The 22209-nt window shown below is 62.6% G+C and overlaps 3 long non-coding RNA genes across 3 annotated transcripts; all 3 read left to right on the top strand.

Annotated features, from left to right (window-relative positions):
* The first annotated feature begins 283 nt into the window (after positions 1-283).
* LOC135575956 (uncharacterized) lies at positions 284-4632 on the top strand. The gene is made up of 8 exons (XR_010467454.1): positions 284-1225; positions 1316-1393; positions 1483-2654; positions 2732-2783; positions 2875-2949; positions 3161-3199; positions 3284-3361; positions 3451-4632. It is a non-coding gene; the product is annotated as an uncharacterized LOC135575956 (long non-coding RNA).
* Positions 4633-8139: 3507 nt separating this feature from the next.
* LOC135575955 (uncharacterized) lies at positions 8140-9318 on the top strand. Its single transcript, XR_010467453.1, has 3 exons — positions 8140-8310; positions 8402-8479; positions 8569-9318. It is a non-coding gene; the product is annotated as an uncharacterized LOC135575955 (long non-coding RNA).
* A 5906-nt stretch (positions 9319-15224) lies between these two features.
* LOC135575960 (uncharacterized) lies at positions 15225-15938 on the top strand. Its single transcript, XR_010467460.1, has 3 exons — positions 15225-15395; positions 15487-15564; positions 15654-15938. It is a non-coding gene; the product is annotated as an uncharacterized LOC135575960 (long non-coding RNA).
* Positions 15939-22209: the final 6271 nt, after the last annotated feature.

Raw genomic sequence — 22209 nt, 5'->3', positions numbered from 1 at the left:
TGAAAGCTAAGTGGAGGCGCGACTCCTGTGAAGGGGCTGGGAATCGCAGGGATGGGGGGTTTAGCTCTGCTAAGGGCAAGGGCCGTCCAGGAACTGTGCCCTTGGCGTGGGTGAAGGGCCCGGGGACCTTTACCGTGCGATGCCAGCGTGTGCCGGGCAGGGCAGCTCCAGCCTGCGTCTGCGTTGTGGTGTAGTTCGGGAAGCCTGCCTTGCGCCCGTCAGCCGATCCTGGGGTCTCGTTGCCTTCCAGGGGCACGAAAGGCCTCTCAGGTGCCATCCCGGCATCTGGAACGCCGGTGCCGATCGGCGTAGCGCCGATTGGGTGCCGGTTTTCTGGTATCGGCAGCCGAAAGCGTGGCGGGTTCTTGCCTTTCGGCCGCTTCTGTTCAAGGGTGTTTGTGGCGTTGTCCTGGGCTGTGCCGGCAGCCGTGCTCTCTACCCATCCAGTCTAAGGGCCTGCCACTTCTTCCCAGCATCTTGAAGGTTTTAAGTCTCGTAGCAGCTTCTCGTATTTGCGCCGTCTCTGCGTGTTTGCGCCAGAGCTGCCGTCTCATAAGGGGCCGTGACGTTCGGCTCTTTTTTTTTTCTGGGGTTGCAGTAGAGGCTCCTCGCCTCACCACTGCCTCCCCGCAGGTTATTTTTACTGTTGCCGTCTCTGGTTCGGAGTCATTTCTGTTGTGGAGCATTTTTGGTGTTATTGCTGTCGGGTCGTCTATAATGTTGTGTGGAGCATCTGTCTAAGCACGTGCGCGTTTGGCTCGGAGCTGCTCTGCCCGGAGGTGTAGAGTCAGGAGCGGGCGGACTGAGTTTAGGAGTCCACGATTGATCTGTGGACATGTTATCCTGCGTAGGCAGAGGTTCTGCGGTCATCTGGGACGGAGTAGCCGTGGGCAGGGGAGCGGACAGTCCCTTCCCCAGTGGTCTTTGGGACTCAATTAGACCTTGTTGTGGGATTCCTGAATAGAAAGCAGACCTGTGGAACGGTCAAGCTGTTGATGAGCTCCTGGGTAACTTGTTGAATACCTTGATTTCAGATGCAGAGGGACAACTTGGCACGAAACAGCGACGGAGGAGGCGAGCCGAGCGCCGGAAGCAAGTGGGTCTGTGCGTGGTGGGAGCAGGAAGCTGTGCCGTGTGGCTCTAGCTGAGTTTGGTCGTTTCTCTCTTTTCTAGCCGTGAAGCAGAGTGGAAAGCTGGGTATCGGCAGCGCAGCTCCTCTGGCAAGGTGAGCACGGAGCCGTGGTAGGGGCGAGCAGGAGCGTGGGGCCAGGGTTTCGTTCAAAGAGCTACAGTTCTTTGTTTCTCGCCGTCGTAGGCGTCACCAGCGCTGAGGGTTTGTGACCGCGCCCGCGGCACGACACGCCGACCGGACCGCCCTGGAACTCAGCAGGAGGTGGGTGTCACGGACGGGGTCGGCGTTTGCCCCGCGGCGCCGCGTGCCGGCACGGCTTAGCGAGCGTGTGCTTTCTCGTGTTTCTGCAGGCGCTGAAGCGGAACCCGGCGACGCGGGAAGACGGCCGTTGGCACACGTAGCGTTTTCCTCTGCCGAAGATGGGTTCGGTCCCTCGGCCCTCTGAAAGCTAAGTGGAGGCGAGACTACTGGGAAGGGGCTGGGAAGGGGCTGGGAATCGCAGGGACGGGGGGTTTAGCTCTGCTAAGGGCAAGGGCCGTCCAGGAACCGTGAAGGGCCCGGGGACCTTTACTGTGCGATGCCAGCGTGTGCTGGGCAGGGCAGCTCCAGCCTGCGTCTGCGTTGTGGTGTAGTTCGGGAAGCCTGCCTTGCGCCCGTCAGATGATCCTGGGGTCTCGTTGCGTTCCAGGGGCACGAAAGGCCTCTGGGGTGTCATCCCGGCATCTGGAACGCCGGTGCCGATTGGGCGCCGGTTTTCTGGTGTCGGCAGCCAAAAGCGAGGCGGGTTCTTGCCTTTCGGCCGCTTCTGTTCAGGGGTGTTTGTGGCGTTGTCCTGGGCTGTGCCGGCAGCCGGGCTCTCTACCCATCCAGTCTCAGGGACTGGAGCTTCAAGATGCTGGGAAGAAGTTCTTAGGTGTTCCAGCAGCTTCTCCTTTGGTTGCGCCGTTTCTGCTCGGTTGCGGCGGTGCCGCCGTCTCGTCAGGAGCCATGACGTCGGGCTCCTTTTCCGTTTCGGGTTGCAGGAGAGGCTCCTCGCCTCACCGCTGCCTCCCCGTAGCTTATTGGTTTCGATGCCCGTCTGGTCTCGGAGTGTCGTGTTCGTGGTGGAGCGTTTTTGGTGCTGTGGCAGTGGCGTGGTCTATAAGGTTCTGCGGAGCGTCTGTCCGCCCGGGTGCGCGTTTGGCTCGGAGCTGCTCTGCCCGGACGCGTAGAGGCAGGGGAGGGCGGACGGAGCTCTGGCGGTCCCCGGTTAACCTGCTGACGCGTTAAATTGCGTGGGCAGAGGCGGTGCGGTCATCTGGGATTGAGTGGCCATGGGCAGGGGAGCGGAGGGTGCCCGCGCAGGCGTTTGAGAGCCTCCACGAGGGCGTGGAACGTTATTGTGCCACAGAAAGCAGACCTGTAGGCTGGTCAAGCTGTTGATGGGCTGCTGGGTGACTCGCTGAATAACCTGATTTCAGGAGCAGAGGGACAACTTGGCACGGAAGAGCGACGGAGGAGGCGAGCTGTGCGCCGTAAGCAGGTGGGTCGGTGGGTGGTGCCAGAGGGGAGCTGTGCCGTGTGGCTCTAGCTAAGCTCGGTCGTTTCTCTGTTTCCTAGGCGCGAAGCGAAGAGGAAAGCGGGCTGTCGGCAGCTCAGCTCCTCGGGCCAGGTGAGCACGGAGTGCTGGGCCAAAGCGGCAGCTCGTTTCAGGTCCCGCGTTGCTGGCACGGGTCCGAGCGTCCTTTGGTGGTGTTTTACAGGCGGCAGCTGAGCGTCTCGGCGGTCCGCGGCGTGGCAGTCAAAAGCAAGGGCGGCCGGGTGGGCGAGCGGCCCAGGTAAGGGAGGGCGAGCTGGGACCGTCTGGGGGCAGGCCGTGTTTTCGGGCGGCGTCCGAGCGCGTGCCTCTGGTTTTGCGGGTGCCGCAGACGAGCCGGCAGGGGCGAAGCCGCACGCCGGCCGGCAGCCGAGAAGGTGAGGCGGCGGTGGGCGTGGAGGAGCCCGGTATTGCCCGGTGTCTCGCTTCATCTTTTCCTTCTCGCTTTGCAGGCGCTTTGTGGGCCCTCTGGACCGGGAGGAGCATTTGCGGTGAGCCGGGCTAGGGGCGAGGAGGAGCGTGGGGCCGGGGACGTGTTCCAGGCACTACAGTTCTTTTGCTTCTCGCCGTCGTAGGCGTCACCAGCGCTGAGGGTTTGTGACCGCGCCAGCGGCAGGACACGCCGACCGGACCGCCCTGGAACTCAGCAGGAGGTGGGTGTCGTGGACGGGGTCGGCGTTTGCCCCGCGACGCCGCGTGCCGGCGTGTCTTAGCGAGCGCGTGCTTTCTCGTGCTCCTGCAGGCGCTGAAGCGGAACCCGGCGACGCGGGAAGACGGCCGTTGGCGCACGTGGCGTTTTCCTCTGCCGAAGATGGGTTCGGTCCCTCGGCCCTCTGAAAGCTAAGTGGAGGCGCGAGGGCTGTGAAGGGGCCGGGAATGGCAGGGACGGGGGGTTTAGCTCTGCTAAGGGCAAGGGCCGTCCAGGAACCGCGCCCTTGGCGCGGGTGAAGGGCCCGTGGACCTTTACCGTGCGATGCCAGCGTGTGCCGGGCAGGGCAGCTCCAGCCTGCGTCTGCGTTGTGGTGTAGTTCGGGAAGCCTGCCTTGCGCCCGTCAGCCGATCCTGGGGTCTCGTTGCCTTCCAGGGGCACGAAAGGCCTCTCGGGTGCCATCCCGGCATCTGGAACGCCGGTGCCGATCGGCGTAGCGCCGATTGGGCGCCGGTTTTCTGGTGTCGGCAGCCGAAAGCGTGGCGGGTTCTTGCCTTTCGGCTGCTTCTGTTCACGGGTGTTTGTGGCGTTGTCCTGGGCTGTGCCGGCAGCCGTGCTCTCTACCCATCCAGTCTAAGGGACTGGCACTTCTTCCCAGCATCTTGAAGGTTTTAGGTCTCGTAGCAGCTTCTCGTATTTGCGCCGTCTCTGCGTGTTTGCGCCAGAGCTGCCGTCTCATAAGGGGCCGTGACGTTCGGCTCTTTTTTTTTTCTGGGGTTGCAGTAGAGGCTCCTCGCCTCACCACTGCCTCCCCGCAGGTTATTTTTACTGTTGCCGTCTCTGGTTCGGAGTCATTTCTGTTGTGGAGCATTTTTGGTGTTATTGCTGTCGGGTCGTCTATAATGTTGTGTGGAGCATCTGTCTAAGCACGTGCGCGTTTGGCTCGGAGCTGCTCTGCCCGGAGGTGTAGAGTCAGGAGCGGGCGGACTGAGTTTAGGAGTCCACGATTGATCTGTGGACATGTTATCCTGCGCAGGCAGAGGTTCTGCGGTCATCTGGGACGGAGTAGCCGTGGGCAGGGGAGCGGACAGTCCCTTCCCCAGTGGTCTTTGGGACTCAATTAGACCTTGTTGTGGGATTCCTGAATAGAAAGCAGACCTGTGGAACGGTCAAGCTGTTGATGAGCTCCTGGGTAACTTGTTGAATACCTTGATTTCAGATGCAGAGGGACAACTTGGCACGAAACAGCGACGGAGGAGGCGAGCCGAGCGCCGGAAGCAAGTGGGTCTGTGCGTGGTGGGAGCAGGAAGCTGTGCCGTGTGGCTCTAGCTGAGTTTGGTCGTTTCTCTCTTTTCTAGCCGTGAAGCAGAGTGGAAAGCTGGGTATCGGCAGCGCAGCTCCTCTGGCAAGGTGAGCACGGAGCCGTGGTAGGGGCGAGCAGGAGCGTGGGGCCAGGGTTTCGTTCAAAGAGCTAGAGTTCTTTTGCTTCTCGCCGTCGTAGGCGTCACCAGCGCTGAGGGTTTGTGACCACGCCCGCGGCACGACACGCCGACCGGACCGCCCTGGAACTCAGCAGGAGGTGGGTGTCACGGACGGGGTCGGCGTTTGCCCCGCGGCGCCGCGTGCCGGCGCGGCTTAGCGAGCGTGTGCTTTCTCGTGTTTCTGCAGGCGCTGAAGCGGAACCCGGCGACGCGGGAAGACGGCCGTTGGCACACGTAGCGTTTTCCTCTGCCGAAGATGGGTTCGGTCCCTCGGCCCTCTGAAAGCTAAGTGGAGGCGAGACTACTGGGAAGGGGCTGGGAAGGGGCTGGGAATCGCAGGGACGGGGGGTTTAGCTCTGCTAAGGGCAAGGGCCGTCCAGGAACCGTGAAGGGCCCGGGGACCTTTACTGTGCGATGCCAGCGTGTGCCGGGCAGGGCAGCTCCAGCCTGCGTCTGCGTTGTGGTGTAGTTCGGGAAGCCTGCCTTGCGCCCGTCAGATGATCCTGGGGTCTCGTTGCCTTCCAGGGGCACGAAAGGCCTCTGGGGTGTCATCCCGGCATCTGGAACGCCGGTGCCGATTGGGCGCCGGTTTTCTGGTGTCGGCAGCCAAAAGCGAGGCGGGTTCTTGCCTTTCGGCCGCTTCTGTTCAGGGGTGTTTGTGGCGTTGTCCTGGGCTGTGCCGGCAGCCGGGCTCTCTACCCATCCAGTCTCAGGGACTGGAGCTTCAAGATGCTGGGAAGAAGTTCTTAGGTGTTCCAGCAGCTTCTCCTTTGGTTGCGCCGTTTCTGCTCGGTTGCGGCGGTGCCGCCGTCTCGTCAGGAGCCATGACGTCGGGCTCCTTTTCCGTTTCGGGTTGCAGGAGAGGCTCCTCGCCTCACCGCTGCCTCCCCGTAGATTATTGGTTTCGATGCCCGTCTGGTCTCGGAGTGTCGTGTTCGTGGTGGAGCGTTTTTGGTGCTGTGGCAGTGGCGTGGTCTATAAGGTTCTGCGGAGCGTCTGTCCGCCCGGGTGCGCGTTTGGCTCGGAGCTGCTCTGCCCGGACGCGTAGAGGCAGGGGAGGGCGGACGGAGCTCTGGCGGTCCCCGGTTAACCTGCTGACGCGTTAAATTGCGTGGGCAGAGGCGGTGCGGTCATCTGGGATTGAGTGGCCATGGGCAGGGGAGCGGAGGGTGCCCGCGCAGGCGTTTGAGAGCCTCCACGAGGGCGTGGAACGTTATTGTGCCACAGAAAGCAGACCTGTAGGCTGGTCAAGCTGTTGATGGGCTGCTGGGTGACTCGCTGAATAACCTGATTTCAGGAGCAGAGGGACAACTTGGCACGGAAGAGCGACGGAGGAGGCGAGCTGTGCGCCGTAAGCAGGTGGGTCGGTGGGTGGTGCCAGAGGGGAGCTGTGCCGTGTGGCTCTAGCTAAGCTCGGTCGTTTCTCTGTTTCCTAGGCGCGAAGCGAAGAGGAAAGCGGGCTGTCGGCAGCTCAGCTCCTCGGGCCAGGTGAGCACGGAGTGCTGGGCCAAAGCGGCAGCTCGTTTCAGGTCCCGTGTTGCTGGCGCGGGTCCGAGCGTCCTTTGGTGGTGTTTTACAGGCGGCAGCTGAGCATCTTGGCGGTCCGCGGCATGGCAGTCAAAAGCAAGGGCGGCCGGGTGGGCGAGCGGCCCAGGTAAGGGAGGGCGAGCTGGAACCGTCTGGGGGCAGGCCGTGTTTTCGGGCGGCGTCCGAGCGCGTGCCTCTGGTTTTGCGGGTGCCGCAGACGAGCCGGCAGGGGCGAAGCCGCACGCCGGCCGGCAGCCGAGAAGGTGAGGCGGCGGTGGGCGTGGAGGAGCCCGGTATTGCCCGGTGTCTCGCTTCATCTTTTCCTTCTCGCTTTGCAGGCGCTTTGTGGGCCCTCTGGACCGGGAGGAGCATTTGCGGTGAGCCGGGCTAGGGGCGAGGAGGAGCGTGGGGCCGGGGACGTGTTCCAGGCACTACAGTTCTTTTGCTTCTCGCCGTCGTAGGCGTCACCAGCGCTGAGGGTTTGTGACCGCGCCAGCGGCAGGACACGCCGACCGGACCGCCCTGGAACTCAGCAGGAGGTGGGTGTCGTGGACGGGGTCGGCGTTTGCCCCACGACGCCGCGTGCCGGCGTGTCTTAGCGAGCGCGTGCTTTCTCGTGCTCCTGCAGGCGCTGAAGCGGAACCCGGCGACGCGGGAAGACGGCCGTTGGCGCACGTGGCGTTTTCCTCTGCCGAAGATGGGTTCGGTCCGTCGGCCCTCTGAAAGCTAAGTGGAGGCGCGAGGGCTGTGAAGGGGCCGGGAATGGCAGGGACGGGGGGTTTAGCTCTGCTAAGGGCAAGGGCCGTCCAGGAACCGCGCCCTTGGCGCGGGTGAAGGGCCCGTGGACCTTTACCGTGCGATGCCAGCGTGTGCCGGGCAGGGCAGCTCCAGCCTGCGTCTGCGTTGTGGTGTAGTTCGGGAAGCCTGCCTTGCGCCCGTCAGCCGATCCTGGGGTCTCGTTGCCTTCCAGGGGCACGAAAGGCCTCTCGGGTGCCATCCCGGCATCTGGAACGCCGGTGCCGATCGGCGTAGCGCCGATTGGGCGCCGGTTTTCTGGTGTCGGCAGCCGAAAGCGTGGCGGGTTCTTGCCTTTCGGCTGCTTCTGTTCACGGGTGTTTGTGGCGTTGTCCTGGGCTGTGCCGGCAGCCGTGCTCTCTACCCATCCAGTCTAAGGGACTGGCACTTCTTCCCAGCATCTTGAAGGTTTTAGGTCTCGTAGCAGCTTCTCGTATTTGCGCCGTCTCTGCATGTTTGCGCCAGAGCTGCCGTCTCATAAGGGGCCGTGACGTTCGGCTCTTTTTTTTTTCTGGGGTTGCAGTAGAGGCTCCTCGCCTCACCACTGCCTCCCCGCAGGTTATTTTTACTGTTGCCGTCTCTGGTTCGGAGTCATTTCTGTTGTGGAGCATTTTTGGTGTTATTGCTGTCGGGTCGTCTATAATGTTGTGTGGAGCATCTGTCTAAGCACGTGCGCGTTTGGCTCGGAGCTGCTCTGCCCGGAGGTGTAGAGTCAGGAGCGGGCGGACTGAGTTTAGGAGTCCACGATTGATCTGTGGACATGTTATCCTGCGCAGGCAGAGGTTCTGCGGTCATCTGGGACGGAGTAGCCGTGGGCAGGGGAGCGGACAGTCCCTTCCCCAGTGGTCTTTGGGACTCAATTAGACCTTGTTGTGGGATTCCTGAATAGAAAGCAGACCTGTGGAACGGTCAAGCTGTTGATGAGCTGCTGGGTAACTTGTTGAATACCTTGATTTCAGATGCAGAGGGACAACTTGGCACGAAACAGCGACGGAGGAGGCGAGCCGAGCGCCGGAAGCAAGTGGGTCTGTGCGTGGTGGGAGCAGGAAGCTGTGCCGTGTGGCTCTAGCTGAGTTTGGTCGTTTCTCTCTTTTCTAGCCGTGAAGCAGAGTGGAAAGCTGGGTATCGGCAGCGCAGCTCCTCTGGCAAGGTGAGCACGGAGCCGTGGTAGGGGCGAGCAGGAGCGTGGGGCCAGGGTTTCGTTCAAAGAGCTACAGTTCTTTTGCTTCTCGCCGTCGTAGGCGTCACCAGCGCTGAGGGTTTGTGACCGCGCCCGCGGCACGACACGCCGACCGGACCGCCCTGGAACTCAGCAGGAGGTGGGTGTCGTGGACGGGGTCGGCGTTTGCCCCGCGGCGCCGCGTGCCGGCGCGGCTTAGCGAGCGTGTGCTTTCTCGTGTTTCTGCAGGCGCTGAAGCGGAACCCGGCGACGCGGGAAGACGGCCGTTGGCACACGTAGCGTTTTCCTCTGCCGAAGATGGGTTCGGTCCCTCGGCCCTCTGAAAGCTAAGTGGAGGCGAGACTACTGGGAAGGGGCTGGGAAGGGGCTGGGAATCGCAGGGACGGGGGGTTTAGCTCTGCTAAGGGCAAGGGCCGTCCAGGAACCGTGAAGGGCCCGGGGACCTTTACTGTGCGATGCCAGCGTGTGCCGGGCAGGGCAGCTCCAGCCTGCGTCTGCGTTGTGGTGTAGTTCGGGAAGCCTGCCTTGCGCCCGTCAGATGATCCTGGGGTCTCGTTGCGTTCCAGGGGCACGAAAGGCCTCTGGGGTGTCATCCCGGCATCTGGAACGCCGGTGCCGATTGGGCGCCGGTTTTCTGGTGTCGGCAGCCAAAAGCGAGGCGGGTTCTTGCCTTTCGGCCGCTTCTGTTCAGGGGTGTTTGTGGCGTTGTCCTGGGCTGTGCCGGCAGCCGGGCTCTCTACCCATCCAGTCTCAGGGACTGGAGCTTCAAGATGCTGGGAAGAAGTTCTTAGGTGTTCCAGCAGCTTCTCCTTTGGTTGCGCCGTTTCTGCTCGGTTGCGGCGGTGCCGCCGTCTCGTCAGGAGCCATGACGTCGGGCTCCTTTTCCGTTTCGGGTTGCAGGAGAGGCTCCTCGCCTCACCGCTGCCTCCCCGTAGATTATTGGTTTCGATGCCCGTCTGGTCTCGGAGTGTCGTGTTCGTGGTGGAGCGTTTTTGGTGCTGTGGCAGTGGCGTGGTCTATAAGGTTCTGCGTAGCGTCTGTCCGCCCGGGTGCGCGTTTGGCTCGGAGCTGCTCTGCCCGGACGCGTAGAGGCAGGGGAGGGCGGACGGAGCTCTGGCGGTCCCCGGTTAACCTGCTGACGCGTTAAATTGCGTGGGCAGAGGCGGTGCGGTCATCTGGGATTGAGTGGCCATGGGCAGGGGAGCGGAGGGTGCCCGCGCAGGCGTTTGAGAGCCTCCACGAGGGCGTGGAACGTTATTGTGCCACAGAAAGCAGACCTGTAGGCTGGTCAAGCTGTTGATGGGCTGCTGGGTGACTCGCTGAATAACCTGATTTCAGGAGCAGAGGGACAACTTGGCACGGAAGAGCGACGGAGGAGGCGAGCTGTGCGCCGTAAGCAGGTGGGTCGGTGGGTGGTGCCAGAGGGGAGCTGTGCCGTGTGGCTCTAGCTAAGCTCGGTCGTTTCTCTGTTTCCTAGGCGCGAAGCGAAGAGGAAAGCGGGCTGTCGGCAGCTCAGCTCCTCGGGCCAGGTGAGCACGGAGTGCTGGGCCAAAGCGGCAGCTCGTTTCAGGTCCCGCGTTGCTGGCACGGGTCCGAGCGTCCTTTGGTGGTGTTTTACAGGCGGCAGCTGAGCGTCTCGGCGGTCCGCGGCGTGGCAGTCAAAAGCAAGGGCGGCCGGGTGGGCGAGCGGCCCAGGTAAGGGAGGGCGAGCTGGAACCGTCTGGGGGCAGGCCGTGTTTTCGGGCGGCGTCCGAGCGCGTGCCTCTGGTTTTGCGGGTGCCGCAGACGAGCCGGCAGGGGCGAAGCCGCACGCCGGCCGGCAGCCGAGAAGGTGAGGCGGCGGTGGGCGTGGAGGAGCCCGGTATTGCCCGGTGTCTCGCTTCATCTTTTCCTTCTCGCTTTGCAGGCGCTTTGTGGGCCCTCTGGACCGGGAGGAGCATTTGCGGTGAGCCGGGCTAGGGGCGAGGAGGAGCGTGGGGCCGGGGACGTGTTCCAGGCACTACAGTTCTTTTGCTTCTCGCCGTCGTAGGCGTCACCAGCGCTGAGGGTTTGTGACCGCGCCAGCGGCAGGACACGCCGACCGGACCGCCCTGGAACTCAGCAGGAGGTGGGTGTCGTGGACGGGGTCGGCGTTTGCCCCGCGACGCCGCGTGCCGGCGTGTCTTAGCGAGCGCGTGCTTTCTCGTGCTCCTGCAGGCGCTGAAGCGGAACCCGGCGACGCGGGAAGACGGCCGTTGGCGCACGTGGCGTTTTCCTCTGCCGAAGATGGGTTCGGTCCCTCGGCCCTCTGAAAGCTAAGTGGAGGCGCGAGGGCTGTGAAGGGGCCGGGAATGGCAGGGACGGGGGGTTTAGCTCTGCTAAGGGCAAGGGCCGTCCAGGAACCGCGCCCTTGGCGCGGGTGAAGGGCCCGTGGACCTTTACCGTGCGATGCCAGCGTGTGCCGGGCAGGGCAGCTCCAGCCTGCGTCTGCGTTGTGGTGTAGTTCGGGAAGCCTGCCTTGCGCCCGTCAGCCGATCCTGGGGTCTCGTTGCCTTCCAGGGGCACGAAAGGCCTCTCGGGTGCCATCCCGGCATCTGGAACGCCGGTGCCGATCGGCGTAGCGCCGATTGGGCGCCGGTTTTCTGGTGTCGGCAGCCGAAAGCGTGGCGGGTTCTTGCCTTTCGGCTGCTTCTGTTCACGGGTGTTTGTGGCGTTGTCCTGGGCTGTGCCGGCAGCCGTGCTCTCTACCCATCCAGTCTAAGGGACTGGCACTTCTTCCCAGCATCTTGAAGGTTTTAGGTCTCGTAGCAGCTTCTCGTATTTGCGCCGTCTCTGCGTGTTTGCGCCAGAGCTGCCGTCTCATAAGGGGCCGTGACGTTCGGCTCTTTTTTTTTTCTGGGGTTGCAGTAGAGGCTCCTCGCCTCACCACTGCCTCCCCGCAGGTTATTTTTACTGTTGCCGTCTCTGGTTCGGAGTCATTTCTGTTGTGGAGCATTTTTGGTGTTATTGCTGTCGGGTCGTCTATAATGTTGTGTGGAGCATCTGTCTAAGCACGTGCGCGTTTGGCTCGGAGCTGCTCTGCCCGGAGGTGTAGAGTCAGGAGCGGGCGGACTGAGTTTAGGAGTCCACGATTGATCTGTGGACATGTTATCCTGCGTAGGCAGAGGTTCTGCGGTCATCTGGGACGGAGTAGCCGTGGGCAGGGGAGCGGACAGTCCCTTCCCCAGTGGTCTTTGGGACTCAATTAGACCTTGTTGTGGGATTCCTGAATAGAAAGCAGACCTGTGGAACGGTCAAGCTGTTGATGAGCTCCTGGGTAACTTGTTGAATACCTTGATTTCAGATGCAGAGGGACAACTTGGCACGAAACAGCGACGGAGGAGGCGAGCCGAGCGCCGGAAGCAAGTGGGTCTGTGCGTGGTGGGAGCAGGAAGCTGTGCCGTGTGGCTCTAGCTGAGTTTGGTCGTTTCTCTCTTTTCTAGCCGTGAAGCAGAGTGGAAAGCTGGGTATCGGCAGCGCAGCTCCTCTGGCAAGGTGAGCACGGAGCCGTGGTAGGGGCGAGCAGGAGCGTGGGGCCAGGGTTTCGTTCAAAGAGCTACAGTTCTTTGTTTCTCGCCGTCGTAGGCGTCACCAGCGCTGAGGGTTTGTGACCGCGCCCGCGGCACGACACGCCGACCGGACCGCCCTGGAACTCAGCAGGAGGTGGGTGTCACGGACGGGGTCGGCGTTTGCCCCGCAGCGCCGCGTGCCGGCACGGCTTAGCGAGCGTGTGCTTTCTCGTGTTTCTGCAGGCGCTGAAGCGGAACCCGGCGACGCGGGAAGACGGCCGTTGGCACACGTAGCGTTTTCCTCTGCCGAAGATGGGTTCGGTCCCTCGGCCCTCTGAAAGCTAAGTGGAGGCGAGACTACTGGGAAGGGGCTGGGAAGGGGCTGGGAATCGCAGGGACGGGGGGTTTAGCTCTGCTAAGGGCAAGGGCCGTCCAGGAACCGTGAAGGGCCCGGGGACCTTTACTGTGCGATGCCAGCGTGTGCCGGGCAGGGCAGCTCCAGCCTGCGTCTGCGTTGTGGTGTAGTTCGGGAAGCCTGCCTTGCGCCCGTCAGATGATCCTGGGGTCTCGTTGCGTTCCAGGGGCACGAAAGGCCTCTGGGGTGTCATCCCGGCATCTGGAACGCCGGTGCCGATTGGGCGCCGGTTTTCTGGTGTCGGCAGCCAAAAGCGAGGCGGGTTCTTGCCTTTCGGCCGCTTCTGTTCAGGGGTGTTTGTGGCGTTGTCCTGGGCTGTGCCGGCAGCCGGGCTCTCTACCCATCCAGTCTCAGGGACTGGAGCTTCAAGATGCTGGGAAGAAGTTCTTAGGTGTTCCAGCAGCTTCTCCTTTGGTTGCGCCGTTTCTGCTCGGTTGCGGCGGTGCCGCCGTCTCGTCAGGAGCCATGACGTCGGGCTCCTTTTCCGTTTCGGGTTGCAGGAGAGGCTCCTCGCCTCACCGCTGCCTCCCCGTAGCTTATTGGTTTCGATGCCCGTCTGGTCTCGGAGTGTCGTGTTCGTGGTGGAGCGTTTTTGGTGCTGTGGCAGTGGCGTGGTCTATAAGGTTCTGCGGAGCGTCTGTCCGCCCGGGTGCGCGTTTGGCTCGGAGCTGCTCTGCCCGGACGCGTAGAGGCAGGGGAGGGCGGACGGAGCTCTGGCGGTCCCCGGTTAACCTGCTGACGCGTTAAATTGCGTGGGCAGAGGCGGTGCGGTCATCTGGGATTGAGTGGCCATGGGCAGGGGAGCGGAGGGTGCCCGCGCAGGCGTTTGAGAGCCTCCACGAGGGCGTGGAACGTTATTGTGCCACAGAAAGCAGACCTGTAGGCTGGTCAAGCTGTTGATGGGCTGCTGGGTGACTCGCTGAATAACCTGATTTCAGGAGCAGAGGGACAACTTGGCACGGAAGAGCGACGGAGGAGGCGAGCTGTGCGCCGTAAGCAGGTGGGTCGGTGGGTGGTGCCAGAGGGGAGCTGTGCCGTGTGGCTCTAGCTAAGCTCGGTCGTTTCTCTGTTTCCTAGGCGCGAAGCGAAGAGGAAAGCGGGCTGTCGGCAGCTCAGCTCCTCGGGCCAGGTGAGCACGGAGTGCTGGGCCAAAGCGGCAGCTCGTTTCAGGTCCCGCGTTGCTGGCACGGGTCCGAGCGTCCTTTGGTGGTGTTTTACAGGCGGCAGCTGAGCGTCTCGGCGGTCCGCGGCGTGGCGGTCAAAAGCAAGGGCGGCCGAGTGGGCGAGCGGCCCAGGTAAGGGAGGGCGAGCTGGGACCGTCTGGGGGCAGGCCGTGTTTTCGGGCGGCGTCCGAGCGCGTGCCTCTGGTTTTGCGGGTGCCGCAGACGAGCCGGCAGGGGCGAAGCCGCACGCCGGCCGGCAGCCGAGAAGGTGAGGCGGCGGTGGGCGTGGAGGAGCCCGGTATTGCCCGGTGTCTCGCTTCATCTTTTCCTTCTCGCTTTGCAGGCGCTTTGTGGGCCCTCTGGACCGGGAGGAGCATTTGCGGTGAGCCGGGCTAGGGGCGAGGAGGAGCGTGGGGCCGGGGACGTGTTCCAGGCACTACAGTTCTTTTGCTTCTCGCCGTCGTAGGCGTCACCAGCGCTGAGGGTTTGTGACCGCGCCAGCGGCAGGACACGCCGACCGGACCGCCCTGGAACTCAGCAGGAGGTGGGTGTCGTGGACGGGGTCGGCGTTTGCCCCGCGACGCCGCGTGCCGGCGTGTCTTAGCGAGCGCGTGCTTTCTCGTGCTCCTGCAGGCGCTGAAGCGGAACCCGGCGACGCGGGAAGACGGCCGTTGGCGCACGTGGCGTTTTCCTCTGCCGAAGATGGGTTCGGTCCCTCGGCCCTCTGAAAGCTAAGTGGAGGCGCGAGGGCTGTGAAGGGGCCGGGAATGGCAGGGACGGGGGGTTTAGCTCTGCTAAGGGCAAGGGCCGTCCAGGAACCGCGCCCTTGGCGCGGGTGAAGGGCCCGTGGACCTTTACCGTGCGATGCCAGCGTGTGCCGGGCAGGGCAGCTCCAGCCTGCGTCTGCGTTGTGGTGTAGTTCGGGAAGCCTGCCTTGCGCCCGTCAGCCGATCCTGGGGTCTCGTTGCCTTCCAGGGGCACGAAAGGCCTCTCGGGTGCCATCCCGGCATCTGGAACGCCGGTGCCGATCGGCGTAGCGCCGATTGGGCGCCGGTTTTCTGGTGTCGGCAGCCGAAAGCGTGGCGGGTTCTTGCCTTTCGGCTGCTTCTGTTCACGGGTGTTTGTGGCGTTGTCCTGGGCTGTGCCGGCAGCCGTGCTCTCTACCCATCCAGTCTAAGGGACTGGCACTTCTTCCCAGCATCTTGAAGGTTTTAGGTCTCGTAGCAGCTTCTCGTATTTGCGCCGTCTCTGCGTGTTTGCGCCAGAGCTGCCGTCTCATAAGGGGCCGTGACGTTCGGCTCTTTTTTTTTTCTGGGGTTGCAGTAGAGGCTCCTCGCCTCACCACTGCCTCCCCGCAGGTTATTTTTACTGTTGCCGTCTCTGGTTCGGAGTCATTTCTGTTGTGGAGCATTTTTGGTGTTATTGCTGTCGGGTCGTCTATAATGTTGTGTGGAGCATCTGTCTAAGCACGTGCGCGTTTGGCTCGGAGCTGCTCTGCCCGGAGGTGTAGAGTCAGGAGCGGGCGGACTGAGTTTAGGAGTCCACGATTGATCTGTGGACATGTTATCCTGCGCAGGCAGAGGTTCTGCGGTCATCTGGGACGGAGTAGCCGTGGGCAGGGGAGCGGACAGTCCCTTCCCCAGTGGTCTTTGGGACTCAATTAGACCTTGTTGTGGGATTCCTGAATAGAAAGCAGACCTGTGGAACGGTCAAGCTGTTGATGAGCTGCTGGGTAACTTGTTGAATACCTTGATTTCAGATGCAGAGGGACAACTTGGCACGAAACAGCGACGGAGGAGGCGAGCCGAGCGCCGGAAGCAAGTGGGTCTGTGCGTGGTGGGAGCAGGAAGCTGTGCCGTGTGGCTCTAGCTGAGTTTGGTCGTTTCTCTCTTTTCTAGCCGTGAAGCAGAGTGGAAAGCTGGGTATCGGCAGCGCAGCTCCTCTGGCAAGGTGAGCACGGAGCCGTGGTAGGGGCGAGCAGGAGCGTGGGGCCAGGGTTTCGTTCAAAGAGCTACAGTTCTTTTGCTTCTCGCCGTCGTAGGCGTCACCAGCGCTGAGGGTTTGTGACCGCGCCCGCGGCACGACACGCCGACCGGACCGCCCTGGAACTCAGCAGGAGGTGGGTGTCACAGACGGGGTCGGCGTTTGCCCCGCGGCGCCGCGTGCCGGCGCGGCTTAGCGAGCGCGTGCTTTCTCGTGTTTCTGCAGGCGCTGAAGCGGAACCCGGCGACGCGGGAAGACGGCCGTTGGCACACGTGGCGTTTTCCTCTGCCGAAGATGGGTTCGGTCCCTCGGCCCTCTGAAAGCTAAGTGGAGGCGCGACTACTGGGAAGGGGCCGGGAATGGCAGGGATGGGGGGTTTAGCTCTGCTAAGGGCAAGGGCCGTCCAGGAACCGCGCCCTTGGCGCGGGTGAAGGGCCCGGGGACCTTTACCGTGCGATGCCAGCGTGTGCCGGGCAGGGCAGCTCCAGCCTGCGTCTGCGTTGTGGTGTAGTTCGGGAAGCCTGCCTTGCGCCCGTCAGCCGATCCTGGGGTCTCGTTGCCTTCCAGGGGCACGAAAGGCCTCTCGGGTGCCATCCCGGCATCTGGAACGCCGGTGCCGATCGGCATAGCGCCGATTGGGCGCCGGTTTTCTGGTGTCGGCAGCCGAAAGCGTGACGGGTTGTTGCCTTTCGGCCGCTTCTGTTCAGGGGTGTTTGTGGCGTTGTCCTGGGCTGTGCCAGCAGCCGTGCTCTCTACCCATCCAGTCTAAGGGACTGGCACTTCTTCCCAGCATCTTGAAGGTTTTAGGTCTCGTAGCAGCTTCTCGTATTTGCGCCGTCTCTGCGTGTTTGCGCCAGAGCTGCCGTCTCATAAGGGGCCGTGACGTTCGGCTCTTTTTTTTTTCTGGGGTTGCAGTAGAGGCTCCTCGCCTCACCACTGCCTCCCCGCAGGTTATTTTTACTGTTGCCGTCTCTGGTTCGGAGTCATTTCTGTTGTGGAGCATTTTTGGTGTTATTGCTGTCGGGTCGTCTATAATGTTGTGTGGAGCATCTGTCTAAGCACGTGCGCGTTTGGCTCGGAGCTGCTCTGCCCGGAGGTGTAGAGTCAGGAGCGGGCGGACTGAGTTTAGGAGTCCACGATTGATCTGTGGACATGTTATCCTGCGCAGGCAGAGGTTCTGCGGTCATCTGGGACGGAGTAGCCGTGGGCAGGGGAGCGGACAGTCCCTTCCCCAGTGGTCTTTGGGACTCAATTAGACCTTGTTGTGGGATTCCTGAATAGAAAGCAGACCTGTGGAACGGTCAAGCTGTTGATGAGCTCCTGGGTAACTTGTTGAATACCTTGATTTCAGATGCAGAGGGACAACTTGGCACGAAACAGCGACGGAGGAGGCGAGCCGAGTGCCGGAAGCAAGTGTGTCTGTGCGTGGTGGGAGCAGGAAGCTGTGCCGTGTGGCTCTAGCTGAGTTTGGTCGTTTCTCTCTTTTCTAGCCGTGAAGCAGAGTGGAAAGCTGGGTATCGGCAGCGCAGCTCCTCTGGCAAGGTGAGCACGGAGCCGTGGTAGGGGCGAGCAGGAGCGTGGGGCCAGGGTTTCGTTCAAAGAGCTACAGTTCTTTGTTTCTCGCTGTCTTAGGCGTCACCAGCGCTGAGGGTTTGTGACCGCGCCCGCGGCACGACACGCCGACCGGACCGCCCTGGAACTCAGCAGGAGGTGGGTGTCACGGACGGGGTCGGCGTTTGCCCCGCGGCGCCGCGTGCCGGCGCGGCTTAGCGAGCGCGTGCTTTCTCGTGTTTCTGCAGGCGCTGAAGCGGAACCCGGCGACGCGGGAAGACGGCCGTTGGCACACGTGGCGTTTTCCTCTGCCGAAGATGGGTTCGGTCCCTCGGCCCTCTGAAAGCTAAGTGGAGGCGCGACTACTGGGAAGGGGCCGGGAATGGCAGGGACGGGGGGTTTAGCTCTGCTAAGGGCAAGGGCCGTCCAGGAACCGCGCCCTTGGCGCGGGTGAAGGGCCCGGGGACCTTTACTGTGCGATGCCAGCGTGTGCCGGGCAGGGCAGCTCCAGCCTGCGTCTGCGTTGTGGTGTAGTTCGGGAAGCCTGCCTTGCGCCCGTCAGCCGATCCTGGGGTCTCGTTGCCCTCCAGGGGCACGAAAGGCCTCTCGGGTGCCATCCTGGCATCTGGAACGCCGGTGCCGATCGGCATAGCGCCGATTGGGCGCCGGTTTTCTGGTGTCGGCAGCCGAAAGCGTGGCGGGTTCTTGCCTTTCGGCTGCTTCTGTTCAGGGGTGTTTGTGGCGTTGTCCTGGGCTGTGCCGGCAGCCGTGCTCTCTACCCATCCAGTCTAAGGGACTGGCACTTCTTCCCAGCATCTTGAAGGTTTTAGGTCTCGTAGCAGCTTCTCGTATTTGCGCCGTTTCTGCGTGTTTGCGCCAGAGCTGCCGTCTCATAAGGGGCCGTGACGTTCGGCTCTTTTTTTTTCTGGGGTTGCAGTAGAGGCTCCTCGCCTCACCACTGCCTCCCCGCAGGTTATTTTTACTGTTGCCGTCTCTGGTTCGGAGTCATTTCTGTTGTGGAGCATTTTTGGTGTTATTGCTGTCGGGTCGTCTATAATGTTGTGTGGAGCATCTGTCTAAGCACGTGCGCGTTTGGCTCGGAGCTGCTCTGCCCGGAGGTGTAGAGTCAGGAGCGGGCGGACTGAGTTTAGGAGTCCACCATTGATCTGTGGACATGTTATCCTGCGCAGGCAGAGGTTCTGCGGTCATCTGGGACGGAGTAGCCGTGGGCATGGGAGCGGACAGTCCCTTCCCCAGTGGTCTTTGGGACTCAATTAGACCTTGTTGTGGGATTCCTGAATAGAAAGCAGACCTGTGGAATGGTCAAGCTGTTGATGAGCTGCTGGGTAACTTGTTGAATACCTTGATTTCAGATGCAGAGGGACAACTTGGCACGAAACAGCGACGGAGGAGGCGAGCCGAGCGCCGGAAGCAAGTGGGTCTGTGCGTGGTGGGAGCAGGGAGCTGTGCCGTGTGGCTCTAGCTGAGTTTGGTCGTTTCTCTCTTTTCTAGCCGTGAAGCAGAGTGGAAAGCTGGGTATCGGCAGCGCAGCTCCTCTGGCAAGGTGAGCACGGAGCCGTGGTAGGGGCGAGCAGGAGCGTGGGGCCAGGGTTTCGTTCAAAGAGCTACAGTTCTTTTGCTTCTCGCCGTCGTAGGCGTCACCAGCGCTGAGGGTTTGTGACCGCGCCCGCGGCACGACACGCCGACCGGACCGCCCTGGAACTCAGCAGGAGGTGGGTGTCACAGACGGGGTCGGCGTTTGCCCCGCGGCGCCGCGTGCCGGCGCGGCTTAGCGAGCGCGTGCTTTCTCGTGTTTCTGCAGGCGCTGAAGCGGAACCCGGCGACGCGGGAAGACGGCCGTTGGCACACGTGGCATTTTCCTCTGCCGAAGATGGGTTCGGTCCCTCGGCCCTCTGAAAGCTAAGTGGAGGCGCGACTACTGGGAAGGGGCTGGGAAGGGGCTGGGAATCGCAGGGACGGGGGGTTTAGCTCTGCTAAGGGCTAAGGCCGTCCAGGAACCGTGAAGGGCCCGGGGACCTTTACTGTGCGATGCCAGCGTGTGCCGGGCAGGGCAGCTCCAGCCTGCGTCTGCGTTGTGGTGTAGTTCGGGAAGCCTGCCTTGCGCCCGTCAGACGATCCTGGGGTCTCGTTGCCTTCCAGGGGCACGAAAGGCCTCTTGGATGTCATCCCGGCATCTGGAACGCCGGTGCCGATTGGGCGCCGGTTTTCTGGTGTCGGCAGCCAAAAGCGAGGCGGGTTCTTGCCTTTCGGCCGCTTCTGTTCAGGGGTGTTTGTGGCGTTGTCCTGGGCTGTGCCGGCAGCCGGGCTCTCTACCCATCCAGTCTCAGGGACTGGAGCTTCAAGATGCTGGGAAGAAGTTCTTAGGTGTTGCAGCAGCTTCTCCTTTGGTTGCGCCGTTTCTGCTCAGTTGCGGCGGTGCCGCCGTCTCGTCAGGAGCCGTGACGTCTGGCTCCTTTTCCGTTTCGGGTTGCAGGAGAGGCTCCTCGCCTCACCGCTGCCTCCCCGTAGCTTATTGGTTTCGATGCCCGTCTGGTCTCGGAGTGTCGTGTTCGTGGTGGAGCGTTTTTGGTGCTGTGGCAGTGGCGTGGTCTATAAGGTTCTGCGGAGCGTCTGTCCGCCCGGGTGCGCGTTTGGCTCGGAGCTGCTCTGCCCGGACGCGTAGAGGCAGGGGAGGGCGGACGGAGCTCTGGCGGTCCCCGGTTAACCTGCTGACGCGTTAAATTGCGTGGGCAGAGGCGGTGCGGTCATCTGGAATGGAGTGGCCGTGGGCAGGGGAGCGGAGGGTGCCCGCGCAGGCGTTTGAGAGCCTCCACGAGGGCGTGGAACGTTATTGCGCCACAGAAAGCAGACCTGTGGGCTGGTCAAGCTGTTGATGGGCTGCTGGGTGACTCGCTGAATAACCTGATTTCAGGAGCAGAGGGACAACATGGCTCGGAAGAGCGACGGAGGAGGCGAGCTGTGCGCCGTAAGCAGGTGGGTCGGTGGGTGGTGCCAGAGGGGAGCTGTGCCGTGTGGCTCTAGCTAAGCTCGGTCGTTTCTCTGTTTCCTAGGCGCGAAGCGAAGAGGAAAGCGGGCTGTCGGCAGCTCAGCTCCTCGGGCCAGGTGAGCACGGAGTGCTGGGCCAAAGCGGCAGCTCGTTTCAGGTCCCGCGTTGCTGGCACGGGTCCGAGCGTCCTTTGGTGGTGTTTTACAGGCGGCAGCTGAGCGTCTCGGCGGTCCGCGGCGTGGCGGTCAAAAGCAAGGGCGGCCGAGTGGGCGAGCGGCCCAGGTAAGGGAGGGCGAGCTGGGACCGTCTGCGGGCAGGCCGTGTTTTCGGGCGGCGTCCGAGCGCGTGCCTCTGGTTTTGCGGGTGCCGCAGACGAGCCGGCAGGGGCGAAGCCGCACGCCGGCCGGCAGCCGAGAAGGTGAGGCGGCGGTGGGCATTGAGGAGCCCGGTATTGCCCGGTGTCTCGCTTCATCTTTTCCTTCTCGCTTTGCAGGCACTTTGTGGGCCCTCTGGACAGGGAGGAGCATTTGCGGTGAGCCGGGCTAGGGGCGAGGAGGAGCGTGGGGCCGGGGACGCGTTCCAGGCACTACAGTTCTTTTGCTTCTCGCCGTCGTAGGCGTCACCAGCGCTGAGGGTTTGTGACCGCGCCAGCGGCAGGACACGCCGACCGGACCGCCCTGGAACTCAGCAGGAGGTGGGTGTCGTGGACGGGGTCGGCGTTTGCCCCGCGACGCCGCGTGCCGGCGTGTCTTAGCGAGCGCGTGCTTTCTCGTGCTCCTGCAGGCGCTGAAGCGGAACCCGGCGACGCGGGAAGACGGCCGTTGGCGCACGTGGCGTTTTCCTCTGCCGAAGATGGGTTCGGTCCGTCGGCCCTCTGAAAGCTAAGTGGAGGCGCGAGGGCTGGGAAGGGGCCGGGAATGGCAGGGACGGGGGGTTTAGCTCTGCTAAGGGCAAGGGCCGTCCAGGAACCGCGCCCTTGGCGCGGGTGAAGGGCCCGGGGACCTTTACCGTGCGATGCCAGCGTGTGCCGGGCAGGGCAGCTCCAGCCTGCGTCTGCGTTGTGGTGTAGTTCGGGAAGCCTGCCTTGCGCCCGTCAGCCGATCCTGGGGTCTCGTTGCCTTCCAGGGGCACGAAAGGCCTCTCGGGTGCCATCCCGGCATCTGGAACGCCGGTGCCGATCGGCGTAGCGCCGATTGGGCGCCGGTTTTCTGGTGTCGGCAGCCGAAAGCGTGGCGGGTTCTTGCCTTTCGGCTGCTTCTGTTCACGGGTGTTTGTGGCGTTGTCCTGGGCTGTGCCGGCAGCCGTGCTCTCTACCCATCCAGTCTAAGGGACTGGCACTTCTTCCCAGCATCTTGAAGGTTTTAGGTCTCGTAGCAGCTTCTCGTATTTGCGCCGTCTCTGCGTGTTTGCGCCAGAGCTGCCGTCTCATAAGGGGCCGTGACGTTCGGCTCTTTTTTTTTTCTGGGGTTGCAGTAGAGGCTCCTCGCCTCACCACTGCCTCCCCGCAGTTTATTTTTACTGTTGCCGTCTCTGGTTCGGAGTCATTTCTGTTGTGGAGCATTTTTGGTGTTATTGCTGTCGGGTCGTCTATAATGTTGTGTGGAGCATCTGTCTAAGCACGTGCGCGTTTGGCTCGGAGCTGCTCTGCCCGGAGGTGTAGAGTCAGGAGCGGGCGGACTGAGTTTAGGAGTCCACGATTGATCTGTGGACATGTTATCCTGCGCAGGCAGAGGTTCTGCGGTCATCTGGGACGGAGTAGCCGTGGGCAGGGGAGCGGACAGTCCCTTCCCCAGTGGTCTTTGGGACTCAATTAGACCTTGTTGTGGGATTCCTGAATAGAAAGCAGACCTGTGGAACGGTCAAGCTGTTGATGAGCTCCTGGGTAACTTGTTGAATACCTTGATTTCAGATGCAGAGGGACAACTTGGCACGAAACAGCGACGGAGGAGGCGAGCCGAGTGCCGGAAGCAAGTGTGTCTGTGCGTGGTGGGAGCAGGAAGCTGTGCCGTGTGGCTCTAGCTGAGTTTGGTCGTTTCTCTCTTTTCTAGCCGTGAAGCAGAGTGGAAAGCTGGGTATCGGCAGCGCAGCTCCTCTGGCAAGGTGAGCACGGAGCCGTGGTAGGGGCGAGCAGGAGCGTGGGGCCAGGGTTTCGTTCAAAGAGCTACAGTTCTTTTGCTTCTCGCCGTCGTAGGCGTCACCAGCGCTGAGGGTTTGTGACCGCGC

Source organism: Columba livia, chromosome 21, assembly GCF_036013475.1.
Source record: "Columba livia isolate bColLiv1 breed racing homer chromosome 21, bColLiv1.pat.W.v2, whole genome shotgun sequence".
NCBI lineage: Eukaryota > Metazoa > Chordata > Aves > Columbiformes > Columbidae > Columba > Columba livia.
This window is presented reverse-complemented; position numbering and strand designations above follow the sequence as displayed.